The following is a 14,515-nucleotide window of genomic DNA, read 5'->3' on the forward strand; positions in this document are numbered from 1 at the left end:
CGCATATACATAAGATAAGGTAAACTACGTATCTACTTTTGCAGGTTATTAGTGTATTAACTCTATGGCAGGCACCTCCAAATGTCAGTAAATGCCATTGTGGGTTATACAGTCCTGTTTAAAAGTTTAAGACCACTTGAAAAATGGCAAAAAAAATTATTTAGCATGGCTGGATCTTAACAAGGTTCCAAGTAGAGCTTTAACTTGCAACAAGAAGAAATGAGAGTGAGACAAAACATTTTTTGAGCATTCAATTTAATGAAAACAACGAATAAACTGAAACAGGCTGATCAAAAGTTTAGGACCACACCTCCAAAAAAAAACTAAACCCCCCCAAAACAGAAATCCAACTTCCAAACATGAACTCAGTAATGAGTAGCTCCGCCGTTATTGTTTAGCACTTCCAAAATTCGTTTCGGCATGCTTAATGCAAGCGTTTCCATCATGTGAGAGAGAACATTTCTCCAAGTGGTGAAGACGGCCGCACGAAGGGCATCTGCTGTCTGGAACTGTTGTCTATTTTTGTAAACTTCCCTTGCCATCCATCCCCAAAGGTTCTAAATTGGATTTAGATCAGGGGAACACGCAGGATGGGCCAAAAGAGTGATGTTATTCTCCTGGAAGAAGTCCCTTGTCCTGCGGGCATTGTGTACTGTAGCGTTGTCCTGTTGAAAAACCCAGTCGTTACCACACAGGTGAGGGCCCTCAGTCATGAGGAATGCTCTCTGCAACATCTGGACATAGCCAGCAGCCGTTTGACGCACCTGCACTTCCTGAAGCTCAATTATTCCACTGAAGGAAAAAGCACCCCAGACCATTATGGTGCCCCCTCCACTGTTGCGCGTAGAAAACATCTCAGGTGGGATCTGCTTGTCATGCCAGTAATGTTGAAAACCATCAGGACCATCAAGGTTAAATATTTTTTCATCAGAGAATAAAACTTTCTTCCACCTTTGAAAGTCCCATGTGTTGGTGCTCTCTTGCAAAGTCCAAACGAGCAGTTCTGTGGCGTTCAAGGAGACAAGGTCTTTGAAGATGTTTTTTGTTTTTGAAGCCCTTCAGTCTCAGATGACGTCTGATGGTTATGGGGCTGCAGTCAGCACCAGTAAGGGCCTTAGTAAGCGTCCCACCTTAGTAAGCGTCCCACCTCAGCAGCGATGGCGCGCTGTGAGAGACCCTGCTTATGCAGTTCAACAACCCGACCACGTTCAAAAAGGGAGAGTTTTTTTGCCTTTGCCATCACAACGTGTGACTACCTGACAGAAAATGACAATGAATCCACATCTTTGCACAGATTTGGCCTTTTAAAGGCATGTGGTCCTAAAATTTGGATCAGCTGAAAAACAGCCTGTTTCAGTTTAATCGTTATTTTCAATTAATTGAATGCTCAAAAAATGTTTTGTCTCACTCTCATTTCTTCTTGTTGCATGTTGAAGCTCTACTTGGAACCTTGTTAAGATCCAACAATGTAAAATATTATTTTTTGTCATTTTTCAAGTGGTTTTAAACTTTTGATCAGGACTGTATTTACAAAAATAACAATTCCTGCAACGTCTGTTTCCTATGGAGATCTACTCTCTCAACCATGTAGCTGATTTTATTTCTGTAAAGCGACTCCTGACCAGTTTATCTTTTAAAGTGTGACATTTCCTAAAAGCCACCAATGGGATAGAACCCTTTATCGCTTTCAAACTGTCATCTTTTTATATTATGTCCCAATTTTCCCTGATCCCTCTCCTACTCTGGTCTGCCATGGGGCTAAATTTAAAGGACATATTCTCTTTGATTGTCCATTTTTTCTCTCTGTATTTTGGGCACCTGGAGTTTTTATTTCACTATGAGTGGATGTATCTTTTTGCATCGCTTCGTTCAGCAACTCCGTGGGGCAACCTCTAGCTAATAAACATTTTCTCAAATCTAGGTACTGTTTTCTAAAGTTCTCATCTGTCTTGTTTATCCTTCTCAGTCTAACAAATTGTCCATATGGGACTGCTCTCTTCACGCTTTCAGGATGATAGCTCGAAAAATGTAGTAATGAATTGGTTGCTGTTGGTTTACGATAACTCTTGGTAACCAGTTCACCTTCCTTCACCAAAATAACCACATCCAAGAACTCCAATTTGGACCCTCCAAAGCTATGGGTGAACCTCATATTCATCGTATTTGTTATATTTATTCTACAAACTCTTCAAACAGGCGTTCAGTGCCTGACCAGATTATAAACACATTTGCCATTTTCGTGTTTTTTCTTCTTTATTTGGACATCAAACTGCTAAGGGCAGTGGTGGATAAAGTGGACAGTTTAATTTTTTTAAAATAATGATAGATCCTCTTTAAATTTCCGAATTGTTATTGTTTTTTAACAAGTCTTTTACAAAATGGAATACATATTACATTATATTAAGTATACATTATTGTATATAATGCGATTAAAGGGTGCATCTGGACTTTGCTCTCCTATCCTTAGAGTAGGCCATCTATATTTAATTGGTATTTATTCAGCCAGGGGAGGACGGGCCATAGATACTGCATGGAAATTTCACGGTGGGCCAATAAACAGAGGGCTGCCCAAGCCCTCCTGATGGCTGCTGGCTGGTTACATAATCCTCTGATGCTCTCTAATCTTTTATTAATTTAGGAGCATCAGGTACTGATGCACCTGACTGATGGCCCTGTGTTATTTGGTTCTGCTGAGGCAGCATTTTGTGCTGCACTGTTTTATTTAGTTCTGTTAGGGCAGTATTTTGTGCTGCACACTATGGTATTATAGGCCCCGCCTACTTCTGTTGTCCCTGCCTATTTGCGCTGTTGAGTCTTCTGTGAATTTGCACTTGTCTACAACATAGGGCCACTTATTTTTTTTTTCCAGGGTCACTTTAAGTTCCCAGTCCACCCCTGTATTCAGCTCCTGACACCCCTGATGATCAGCTGAATTATTGATAACTGAGGTACAGTGCTATACATACCGTTATTCTTCTATTTAGTACGGTAGCTCAGACACATACAATTGATTTAGTAAAACATACAGGAGTATATACAGTACAACTCTGTACCTGGATAGACAATAAAATGTGATTCTGCACTTCCTGGACCATTTCAGTTCCCTAATGGGCAGAGGTGCCAGGAGTCAGGCTACAACCATTGAAATATTGATGGCCTATCCTAAGGTTTACTCACCAATGATAAAGCCCTGGAAAATCCTTTTAATTCTGCATCCAATGGGATTTCGGTAAATTGTTAGGACAATAGGACAATTCCTCTGTTAAAAGTTCATGCTTTCATTGCCATCCAGGACACCAGAAAATTTGTCTTGTAAATCCCATAATGAATTTTATTATATTTTATACAAGCAGGATTTACCATGGGATACTTATTTTCAATATTTTTGGAATGCACCAATTCAAGCCATGACAGTAAAATTATATTATTATTATTATTATTATTATTATTTTTTACTTAAAATGACATTTGAGAAAGTAAAACAGAACAATTGCTGTAACAAAAGATAAAACATAAAACCATTATGCAAAGATGGTATATCAATGCAAAATAATTATTTGACAAATTAAACTATCTACATTAGAGAAATACAAATGTGAACAAAATATGTGAATTTACATTTCCTCTTTGCTACCTTTTTATGTGGTTGGTATTACCAACTAGATACAATCAATCAGAACTACGTACCTGAATTTTAGACAGTTAACAAAGTACAGAATGATTTTTATGTCTATGTCATTTATGTCTACTACCAACGATAGGTGTCAATGACAACTGTTCAACTAATCTATTCTGTGTATTTGGTCTAGCAAAAGTAAAACAGTCTTTCCTTGTGCCTTGTTTCCTTGTGTTGTTTTTAGTGAAGAATACCTCTATGACATGGTAACTAGAGATAGCCTTGCGGTTCGCCCGGCGATCGGTTTGCGGCGAACTTTGCGTGTTCGCGATTTGCTGAACATGCGAACATATGGCGATATTCGCGCCCACCATATTCTTTTACATCGTGAAGAACTTTTACCCATGACACATCCATGAGGTGGTACAGGACAGCCAATTGAGACGTTTCAGCACATGGACATACCCCCTACCTTATAAATAAACCTGATCTGGCCGCCATTTTACATTCAGTCTTTGCCAGTGTAGGGAGAGGTTGCTGTGTGGAGCAGGGACAGACTGTTAGAGACACCAAACGCTAGCTAATAGGGCCACAAAAGTCTTTTTAAGGACTGGTATAGGTGTGCTATTGATAGGTGTGACTTACTGAGGGGTGTAATATACTTATAATATACTTTCTAACATAGAAAATATATTATAGTGCAATTGTATTGTACAACAGTTGTGTGCGGTTCTGCTGAGATACTGCAACCACACAGAGTGCCAAACGCTATTTGAACAAATAATTTCTACTGGTGTGATTTAACAGTTACCCCCCAAAAAACCTGATTGATTCAGGGAAATTTCTATATCAATAATATACGTTCTATATAGTGCATTTAGGTAGCACAGCATTTGTCTGCGGTTTTGCTGCGTCACCGCATCTACACAGAGTGACAAACACTATTTGAAGAAATAATTTCTACTGGTGTGATTTACCAGTTGCCCCTCCAAAAAACTGATTGAAGCAGGGATTTTATATACCAATAATATACTTTTTATATAGTGCATTTAGGTAGTGCAGCATTTGTCTGCGGTTTTGCTGCATATTACCACATCTACACAGAGTGAAAAACACTATTTGAAGAAAATATTTCTCCCAGAAGGGCATCCCAAAGCAATATGGCCATGTTCAGTGGCAAGTGAATGTATCTCTGGCACACAGTGTCAGTGCCAAGATACATCTGACCACAGACATGTGGTCTAGCAAACACGGGCAGGGAAGGTACATTACTTTTACTGCCCACTAGGTGAACCTTCTGACGGCCGTCAAGCATGCAACCCGTGGCACCCGTGTAGATTTGGTGTTACCGCCACGGATTGTATGCTGGCCTGCCTCTTCTTCTCCTCCTACTCCATCCTCCCTCTCCTCCTCAGCTGACTACTCCTTTTCCGCTGCTACAGTCTCTTCCGCTGCCGCCCCCAAGTTTCCCAGAACCTATTTGAAGTGCCAAGTGAGACGTTGCCATGCTGTGCTGCATCTGTTTTGCCTGGAAGCCAAGAGCCACACCGGTCCTGCACTCCTTTCAGATTTGTGGTCGCAGGCAGATCAGTGGCTAACCCCGCTCAATTTGACAGTTGGTAAAGGGGTGTGCGACAACGGTGCCAATCTGCTGAGCTCACTGAAACAGGGCAAAATGACACACGTGCCATGCATGGCACACGTCCTGAACTTAGTCGTGCAGCGATTCATTGCCAAATACCCCGGGGTCCAGGACGTCTTGCGGCAGGCCAGGAAAATCTCTGGCCATTTTAGAAGAACTTACACGGCCATGGCTCGCCTTGCTGACATTCAGCGGCGACACAACCTGCTCATCAGACGTCTGATTTGTGACTGCCCGACGCGATGGAACTCCAATTTGTATATGCTTCATAGGCTGCTCCAGCAGAAACGTGCAGTTAATGACTACCTGTACGAACACTGCAGCAGTACAGGGTCTGGGAGCTTGTTTTTTTTTCACCGCGCCAGTGGCTGCTCATGCACGACGCATGCAGACTTCTGCGGCCATTTGATGAGATCACCCAACTAATCAGTCGCAGCCAGGGCACTATCAGTGACATCGTACCTTACACCTTCTTTCTGGAGCGTGCATTGCGTCGTGTCATCGATCAAGCTATCGAGGAGCAGGAGCAGGAAGATGAGGAAGTCGCAATGCTGGATGAATTCCCAGGGGGGCTACTCCATCTGAGACAAGTCGACAACAGGAGTCTGAAGAGGAGTCAGAGGAGGATGGTGCCGGGGCAGAGGAGGTGCAAGAAAAGCATGCTTTAAACGTTTCTGGGATCCCTGGTTTTGTCCGTGGATGGGGGGAGGAGAACGAGGACGACATTCTCCTGGATGATGAGCAGGAGCCAGGCCACTCCACCGCTTCCAGTTTAGTGCAAATGGGGGCCTTCATGCTCCTGTGTTTGAAGAGGGACCCCCGTATAAAAAGCATAAAGGGCAAGGACCAGTACTGGTTGGCAACGTACTTAGACCCCCGGTACAAACACAAAATGGCGGAAATATTACCACCATCACAGAGGGCTGTCAGAATCCCAAATTCTTTGCTGTCAGTTGAATGCCTATTGGCTAATTTTTGGGGCCTGCACTGGCTGGCAGTTAAATTTTTATCCTGTGACCGCCTAATCTACCTCCAGCCACAGAATCCTACAAATTTGTGTGCAGTCAGGTGAATGCCTATTTGCAAATTTTTGGGGCCTGTACTGGAGTGGCAAGTTCTCACAACAATACAACTAATCGCATCATTAGGGATTTTCACAATGGCGCTTTTTTTAAACACTCGATCTGCATATACAGCGATTGTTATAACATGCATGTGAAATGTAATCAAATACACTACATTAATGTCAAATTACTTACAGTGATCAGAAATTCTTCCTCAACGTTGGGAAAATTGTTGGCAACCATCTTTTCTGATCGCATCCAACTTCAGTCTGGTGGAAACCCAGTTGCTGTAGTAGGCCGCGCATATTTTGCGCATGCGCATAGGCGAAAATTACAAACCGGATTCCAAAAAAGTTGGGACACTAAACAAATTGTGAATAAAAACTGAATGCAATGATGTGGAGATGGCAAATGTCAATATTTTATTTGTAATAGAACGTAGATGACAGATCAAACGTTTAATCCGAGTAAATGTATCATTTTAAAGGAAAAATACGTTGATTCCAATTTTCACGGTGTCAACAAATCCCAAAAAAGTTGGGACAAGTAGCAATAAGAGGCTGGAAAAAGTAAATTTGAGCATAACGAAGAGCTGGAAGACCAATTAACACTAATTAGGTCAATTGGCAACATGATTGGGTATAAAAAGAGCTTCTCAGAGTGGCAGTGTCTCTCAGAAGCCAAGATGGGTAGAGGATCACCAATTCCCACAATGTTGCGCAGAAAGATAGTGGAGCAATATCAGAAAGGTGTTACCCAGCGAAAAATTGCAAAGACTTTGCATCTATCATCATCAACTGTGCATAACATCATCCGAAGATTCAGAGAATCTGGAACAATCTCTGTGTGTAAGGGTTAAGGCCGTAAAACCATACTGGATGCCCGTGATCTCCGGGCCCTTAAACGACACTGCACCACATACAGGAATGCTACTGTAAAGGAAATCACAGAATGGGCTCAGGAATACTTCCAGAAACCATTGTCAGTGAACACAATCCACCGTGCCACCGTGCCATCCGCCGTTGCCAGCTGAAACTCTACAGTGCAAAGATGAAGCCATTTCTAAGCAAGATCCACAAGCTCAGGCGTTTTCACTGGGCCAGGGATCATTTAAAATGGAGTGTGGCAAAATGGAAGACTGTTCTGTGGTCAGATGAGTCACGATTCGAAGTTCTTTTTGGAAATCTGGGACGCCATGTCATCCGGACCAAAGAGGACAAGGACAACCCAAGTTGTTATCAACGCTTAGTTCAGAAGCCTGCATCTCTGATGGTATGGGGTTGCATGAGTGCGTGTGGCATGGGCAGCTTGCATGTCTGGAAAGGCACCATCAATGCAGAAAAATATATTCAGGTTCTAGAACAACATATGCTCCCATCCAGACGTCATCTCTTTCAGGGAAGACCCTGCATTTTTCAACAAGATAATGCCAGACCACATTCTGCATCAATCACAACATCATGGCTGCGTAGGAGAAGGATCCGGGTACTGAAATGGCCAGTCTGCAGTCCAGATCTTTCACCTATAGAGAACATTTGGCGCATCATAAAGAGGAAGGTGCAACAAAGAAGGCCCAAGACGATTGAACAGTTAGAGGCCTGTATTAGACAAGAATGGGAGAGCATTCCTTTTTCTAAACTTGAGAAACTGGTCTCCTCGGTCCCCAGACGTCTGTTGAGTGTTGTAAGAAGAAGGGGAGATGCCACACAGTGGTGAAAATGGCCTTGTCCCAACTTTTTGGGGATTTGTTGACACCATGAAATTCTGATTCAACATATTTTTCCCTAAAAATGGTACATTTTCTCAGTTTAAACTTTTGTTCCGTGATTTATGTTCTATTCTGAATAAAATATTAGAAGTTGGCACCTCCACATCATTGCATTCAGTTTTTATTCACGATTTGTATAGTGTCCCAACTTTTTTGGAATCCGGTTTGTACATTGCCGATATTTTTTCATTGAAAAAAATAATGAATGGAGATCACAAATTCGAATAATACATCTGGTATGTCACTGTCCATGTTGTGGGACTATTTGTGCACTTCTAGTAAGTATTTGGTGGCTGCAAATATGACCTGAAGGTATTCCAAGTTCGCCTGCCTTTAAAGTGAACGGGGCTCGCCGCGAACTTGCGGTTCACGAACATTTGATCGCGTTCGCGTGATCGCGTTCGAGAACTGTCCTGGACGATGTTCGTCCATCACTAATGGTAACATACTGTGACACACTCTGATATCTGCATGGGCCCTTTTCTTCTGGTTACGATACACAACTGGTTTTTATATAAGCATTGCACTGTATGAACAATGCCTTAGTTTGAAATATGGGTGAAAAATCGGTGATACAATTTGAAATAACTGACTGCTAATGATTCTAGTTTTAATATTGTAGACTAAGGACAAAAGAAGCAGATGCCATTATAAACTGGATATCTATTCAAGTGTCCGTTTGCATGCAGATTGCCGGATCCTGCAGGCAGTTCCGGCGACGGAACTGCTTGCTAGATCACTCTGCCGCAAGTGTGAAAGTAGCCTTACCCTGAAAGACAGCCTCATCAGCCAATCAGGGAGCAGTAGGCAGTGAGATCCCTAGTCTGACCGAGAATAAGTGCCATACTGTGTTCGGCTTCTGACCTGGAAGGAGTGAGTCTGGTAGTGCCTGACAAATAAAACAATTAAAGAAACAAGCCACTAATGTTGTCTGATAGGAACACTATAGAGAGAGAAAGAAATATATAATTGTTTACATTTTAGGAAAGTTATTCAGGGAAAGCTTTGAGGGAGTGAAGGGCTGCTCACACTATGCTTAATATAGCTGCTCCCTGCTACAGAAGTTCAGCCTGTCAGTTTTAAAAAAAAAAACACCTGGAAGAAAAAGCTAAATTCTTTCTATATACATATGAACAGGGAAACAGCTGATTTTTCAAAACCTCTTGCTTCTACATAGGCTTATTGCCAGCTCTGCACCCCAATAGAATTCTGTTGCAAACACTGAGACATTGCAAAAATTTTTGTAAATGTCAATTTATTTTTTTCGGACCTTTTATTTATTATTATTATTTCCAAAACCCACTTTTTAAGGACCAGTTCAGGTCTGAAGTCACTTTGTGGGGCTTACATAGCATTTTGGAAACTACACCCCTCAAGTTACTCAAGTTACTCAAAACTGATTTTACAAGCTTTGTTAACCCTTTAGGTATTCCACAAGAATTAAAAGAAAAAGGAGATGACATTTCTAAATTTCACTTTTTTTGGCAGATTTTCCATTTTAATCCATTTTTTTCTTTAACAGCCAAGCAAAACTCAATATTTATTAACCTTATTCTGCGATTTACAAAAACACCCAACATATGGTGGTAAACTGCTGTATGAACGCATGACAGGGTGCAGAAGAAAAGGAGCGCCAGATGGTTTTTAGAAGGCAGATTTTGCTGGACTGGTTTTTAGACACCATGTCCAATTTGTGGCCACCAGATGCAGACATGTCCTCCACAGTAGGATATGTTGGCTACTCTCTAAATTTTAACATCAGTTTGAGGGTTTAGGAAGACTGCAGAGTGCAACTGTCTTTGCTAATATTATTATTTTGCTATATTGGTTATCACATCACATAATTGCTATCTTGTGTAGGATGTTTATTGTGGTACTTGTGGTCGGCTGCGGGCATACTCAACTGTATGTATTTTTGCTGGGGATCGACATTAGCAACGGGCCACAAGTGCAGGATTTGCTCCCCTGTATATACATGCACAACTGCATATGGGTTTGAGCACTTCCTGCCTGTGTAACACCGCGCCATTTTTTATTTGTTTGGCCCCCAGATGCACCCTACAGTAGAAACTGTCAAAAAGTGACCCCATTTTGGAAACTACGGGATAATGTGACAGTTTTATTGGTACTATTTTGGGGTACATATGATTTTTAATCACTCTATATTATGTTTTTTGTCAGGCAAGGTAACAAAAGAATGGATGATTTGGCACTGTTTTTATTTTTTGTTTTTTACAACGTTCATCTGACAGGTTAGATCATGTGCTATTTTTATAGAGCAGGTTGTTACGGATGTGATTATATCAAATATTTCTACTTACTTTGTTTGTTTCAGTTTTACATAATAAAGCATGTTTGAAAAAAATCATGTTTTTGTGTCTCCATTTTCCATATTTATTTTTTTCTGCCGATCATCTTGTACAGGGGCTTGTTTTTTGCAGGAAGAGTTGATGTTTTTGTTGGTACCATTTATGGGTACATATGATTTTTTGATCATTCATTATAACACTTTTTGGGGCAAGGTGACCAAAAATTTGGTAATTTTGGCACAGTTTGTAGTTATTCATTTTTACAGCGTTCACCTGAGGGGTGAGGTCATGTGATATTTTTATAGAGCAGGTCGTTACCGATGTGGCAATACCTAATATGTATACTTTTTATTTATTTATTTAAGTTTTACAGAATAATACCAGTTTTGAAACAAAAAAAGTTTTACTGCCTCCATTGCCTGAGAGCCATAGGTTTTTAATTTTTTGCCCAATTGTCTTAGGTAGGTTCTTATTTTTTGCTGGATGAGATAATGGTTTTATTGGTAGTATTTTGGGGGGGCATACGCTCTTTTGACCACTTAGTGTTGCACTTTTTGTGATGGTAGGTGACAAAAAATTTATTTTTTGGCACTGTTTTAAAAAAAATTTTTTACGGTGTTCATCTGAGGGGTTAGGTCATGTGATATTTTTTATAGAGCAGGTTGTTATGGACGTGGCAATACCTAATATGTCTACTTTTTCTTATTTTTTTAAGTTTTACACAATAATAGCATTTTTGAAACAAAATTTTTCTAAGAGCCATAGCTAGCGTCTCATTTTTTGTGGGATGAGGTGACGGTTTGATTGGTACTATTTTGGGGACATACGCCCTTTTAATCGCTTGGTGTTGCACTTTTTGTAATGGTAGATGACCAAAAAATATCTTTTCTGGCATTGTTTTTATTTCATTTTTTTATGGTGTTCACCTGAAGGGTTAGTTCATTTGATATTTTTATAGAGCTGTTTGTTATGGACGCAGCAACAGCAAAGATGTTTAGGATATTATATTTTCTTCATTTTTACCCAATTATAAATTTGTGCGTTTATGGGAAAATTTGACATTTTCTTTTTACACTTTTTTGACTCAGACTCACTTGGTTCTTGAAGAACTAGTAGGTGTGATGGCTCTACAATACACTGCAGTACACTGTATAGTGTACTGCAGTGTATTTTCATTGACAGTAAGCCTGATCAGGCTCCTGCCTCTGGACCCTGTCAGGCTTACATACCATGGCAAGTCTGGAAGCCTGTGCAAGGTGTCCAGTTGCCATGATAACCATCGGGATGCTGCCACATCAGCGAGGGGGGAAGATGGGGTGATCAACACAGCAGCGCAGCCCCGATCTCCTCAACACTCCCTGAGGAGATCGGAGCTGCGCTGCTGAACACTGCAATTGGTCGGTCAAATCTGATTGGACCCTGCCAGGTGCCCGGACAGCTCTGCTGTCCGTGACACCTGTTTACATTCCGGTGTCACCGCAAGTGTACTTGCAGTGACACTTTGATCTCACAACGTACTGTGTACGTCAAGATGCGGTAACTAACACCACATCATGGCATAGACAGTACGTCTTTGGTCATTAAGGGGTTAAACAAGTTGTTTGTTAACACTGTCAACCATATGTTTTCCCATAGCAAAACTGAAGGCAGAAATACTCACAAACAGGCAGCAACTAAAAGAAGGCTGCAGTAAAGATGTGGCAAGGCATCTCAAAGGAGAAAACTCCTTTGAGATGCCCACCCATTTGGGGATGTTCATTGGTACCAAACTTCCGCATGGAATGTATTTTCCTCTAGATATTAAAAATAATGATCATTATATTTGCAATTATTTTTTTTTTTCAATGACCTTTGAGCCTATGACAAAGGGAAAAACCATTTAAAAAAAAAAATTGCTGTAATTCCCATGCGGTTAGTGCAATATTTGGTTAAGCCCCTTGATTTAAAGCTGATCATATTTTGATGGCTTTGCTTCAAATACAATGTGGTGGTGTAAATGTAGAAGCTAAGTTATGAAAATTCTGTCATGCCCCAAATATTTCTGGACCCAATTGTATATCATTAGAACTTTAACTTGTAGTGTTTTGTGCTCATGGACGTAAGTAAATGGGAACCACTTTACTTTTTGTCATCTAGAATATTGTTTTTCGAGTATAAAAACACAGTCGAGAGGTCCTGTACAGTATTTTATACACAATTGGAAAACAAGTAGCTGCAGTATCATTACATTTTGCTTTTGAGTTTTATCAGCTTTTGAAAACTAGGGAATAAAAAGCAGTCAGTGTAGTACTGTATATCCCCATTACTTACAATGAAATAGCTAAAGGTTCTTGTAAGCAAGCCCGCTTTATCAGTTATAAAGTAAATAAGGATTCACTCTTATCTGGTGTGAAAAATGACTTACTGCAATTGTATCCCATTTTTCTGTCTTGTGAAACGGATTAATTAATTTTCTTGGGAGAGCCACAGAAGCAACTACATGTTCATTTTGCCACTGCTACTGCATTATGATATTTCATTCTTCCAATAAATTGTATCTCCACATAGCTCTTCTATTAGACGTATACTGCCTCCAACAATTTGTTCTAACAGCTTTTCTAAGATCTCTCAGTGATTATGTGCTCATCATTATAGATTGCACCAGTCTTTTGGTAGTCTTTTCTTCAGCAATGAAATAAGAGAACTATTTGGTGGATTTTTACCAGAGTTAAAACATAGCGCCTTTTTTGTTTTTCATTTTGCATACTCATAATGTGAGAAATGCAAATACTAAGTAAAGTTTCCCATGGAAATAAACCTCTACCATTTTAGCATCTATAGTGATATATCTAACAGATAAAAAAAAACTACAGGGACAAATGGGGTCATTTATCAAACTGGTGTAAAGTAGAACTGGCTTAGTTGGCCATAGCAAACAACCAGATTCCACCTTTCATTTTCCAAAGGAGCTGTCAAAAATGACAGGTGGAATCTGATTGGTTGCTATGGACAACTAAGCCAGTTCTACTTTACACCAGTTTGATAAATGACCCCAAATATTTTTAAAAATACTATATATTTTAACATACAAATACATTTCATGTTTAACTATTATATCAGACCAAATCTCTGCGTTTCAATTCCACCATGGTACATAAAAATTGGAAAAGTGGCAAAACTCTATGGGAATGTCATTAAAGAGCATGCTTTCTGTAGTTTCAACTTAATCCCTTATGATATTTATCCTCGTAATGTTGTTACATTGTCAAGGACATGTAATTGTTCAGCACTGTGTGGGTGGTACAGTTATAAAGGCTATGTAAGGTCTGAGTTAATGTATGGACACTGATATTTGCATATGCGATAGTTACACCATGACCACAGCGAATCGATTTATCCTGAAATAGTATAAAAAACAAAAAAATTCTAACTTACCTCCTCCATTTGCTCCCAACGGGCCGCCAGCCTCCATCTTGCTTGAAGATCTCGTCCGAAATCAGCTTCGAGCCAGCGTGATGACGTAATATCACTCCGCATGGGATTTCGGCCAAGATCTTCAAGCAAGATGGCAGCGGCCCGCCTTTCACGAGCAAATGGAGGCAGTAAGTTTGATGTAATTGTTTTTTCATTGTTAATTTTGCACAGTTTTTAAACTCAGATACCGCGATCATGTTTGAACGCTGCATCTGAGGGGTACAATAAATGGGCGGGGCTATCGTAGCTCCCTGTTATTGCACCCTCTACTTACAAAAAAATGCGCTTAGTGACGAAGTAATTCGTCACGATGCAATTTTTCTTTTTTATTCGGCAAAGCAGCCGTATCGAATTTTGAAGAAATTTGCTCATCTCTAATGGTTACTAACACTCAAAAGGACAGTCAAGGTCCTCAGGAACAATTCAAATTGCTGTGGGTTCTGCCACATTCTACATACTTATTAGTGGGGGATAATTGCTGTGTGGCCGCCTGCTGTGATCTAAGCACTCTTTCAAGCATGAAAACCACGGCAAAGTTGAGTAGGAAGCCTCTTTTTAGTATCCTTCTTTAAAGAAGGAAAATCACACAATGGTCATTGGAATAACTGGAAACTGACAAAAGTAATAATAATTTTTTTTTTGCTTAAAATCAACTAATGAAAA

The 14,515-nt window shown here is 40.2% G+C and overlaps 1 long non-coding RNA gene across 1 annotated transcript in view; it reads right to left on the reverse strand.

Annotated features, from left to right (window-relative positions):
* Positions 1–4,571: 4,571 nt before the first annotated feature.
* LOC120993460 overlaps positions 4,572–14,515 on the reverse strand; it is a 29,797-nt gene continuing 19,853 nt past the window's right edge. Inside the window, exon 3 of the long non-coding RNA XR_005777270.1 lies at positions 4,572–4,612. This is a non-coding gene — a long non-coding RNA (uncharacterized LOC120993460). The remainder of the gene's footprint in view (positions 4,613–14,515) is intronic.

The sequence above is a fragment of the Bufo bufo genome, chromosome 3 (genome assembly GCF_905171765.1).
Source record: "Bufo bufo chromosome 3, aBufBuf1.1, whole genome shotgun sequence".
NCBI classification, from domain to species: Eukaryota; Metazoa; Chordata; class Amphibia; order Anura; family Bufonidae; genus Bufo; species Bufo bufo.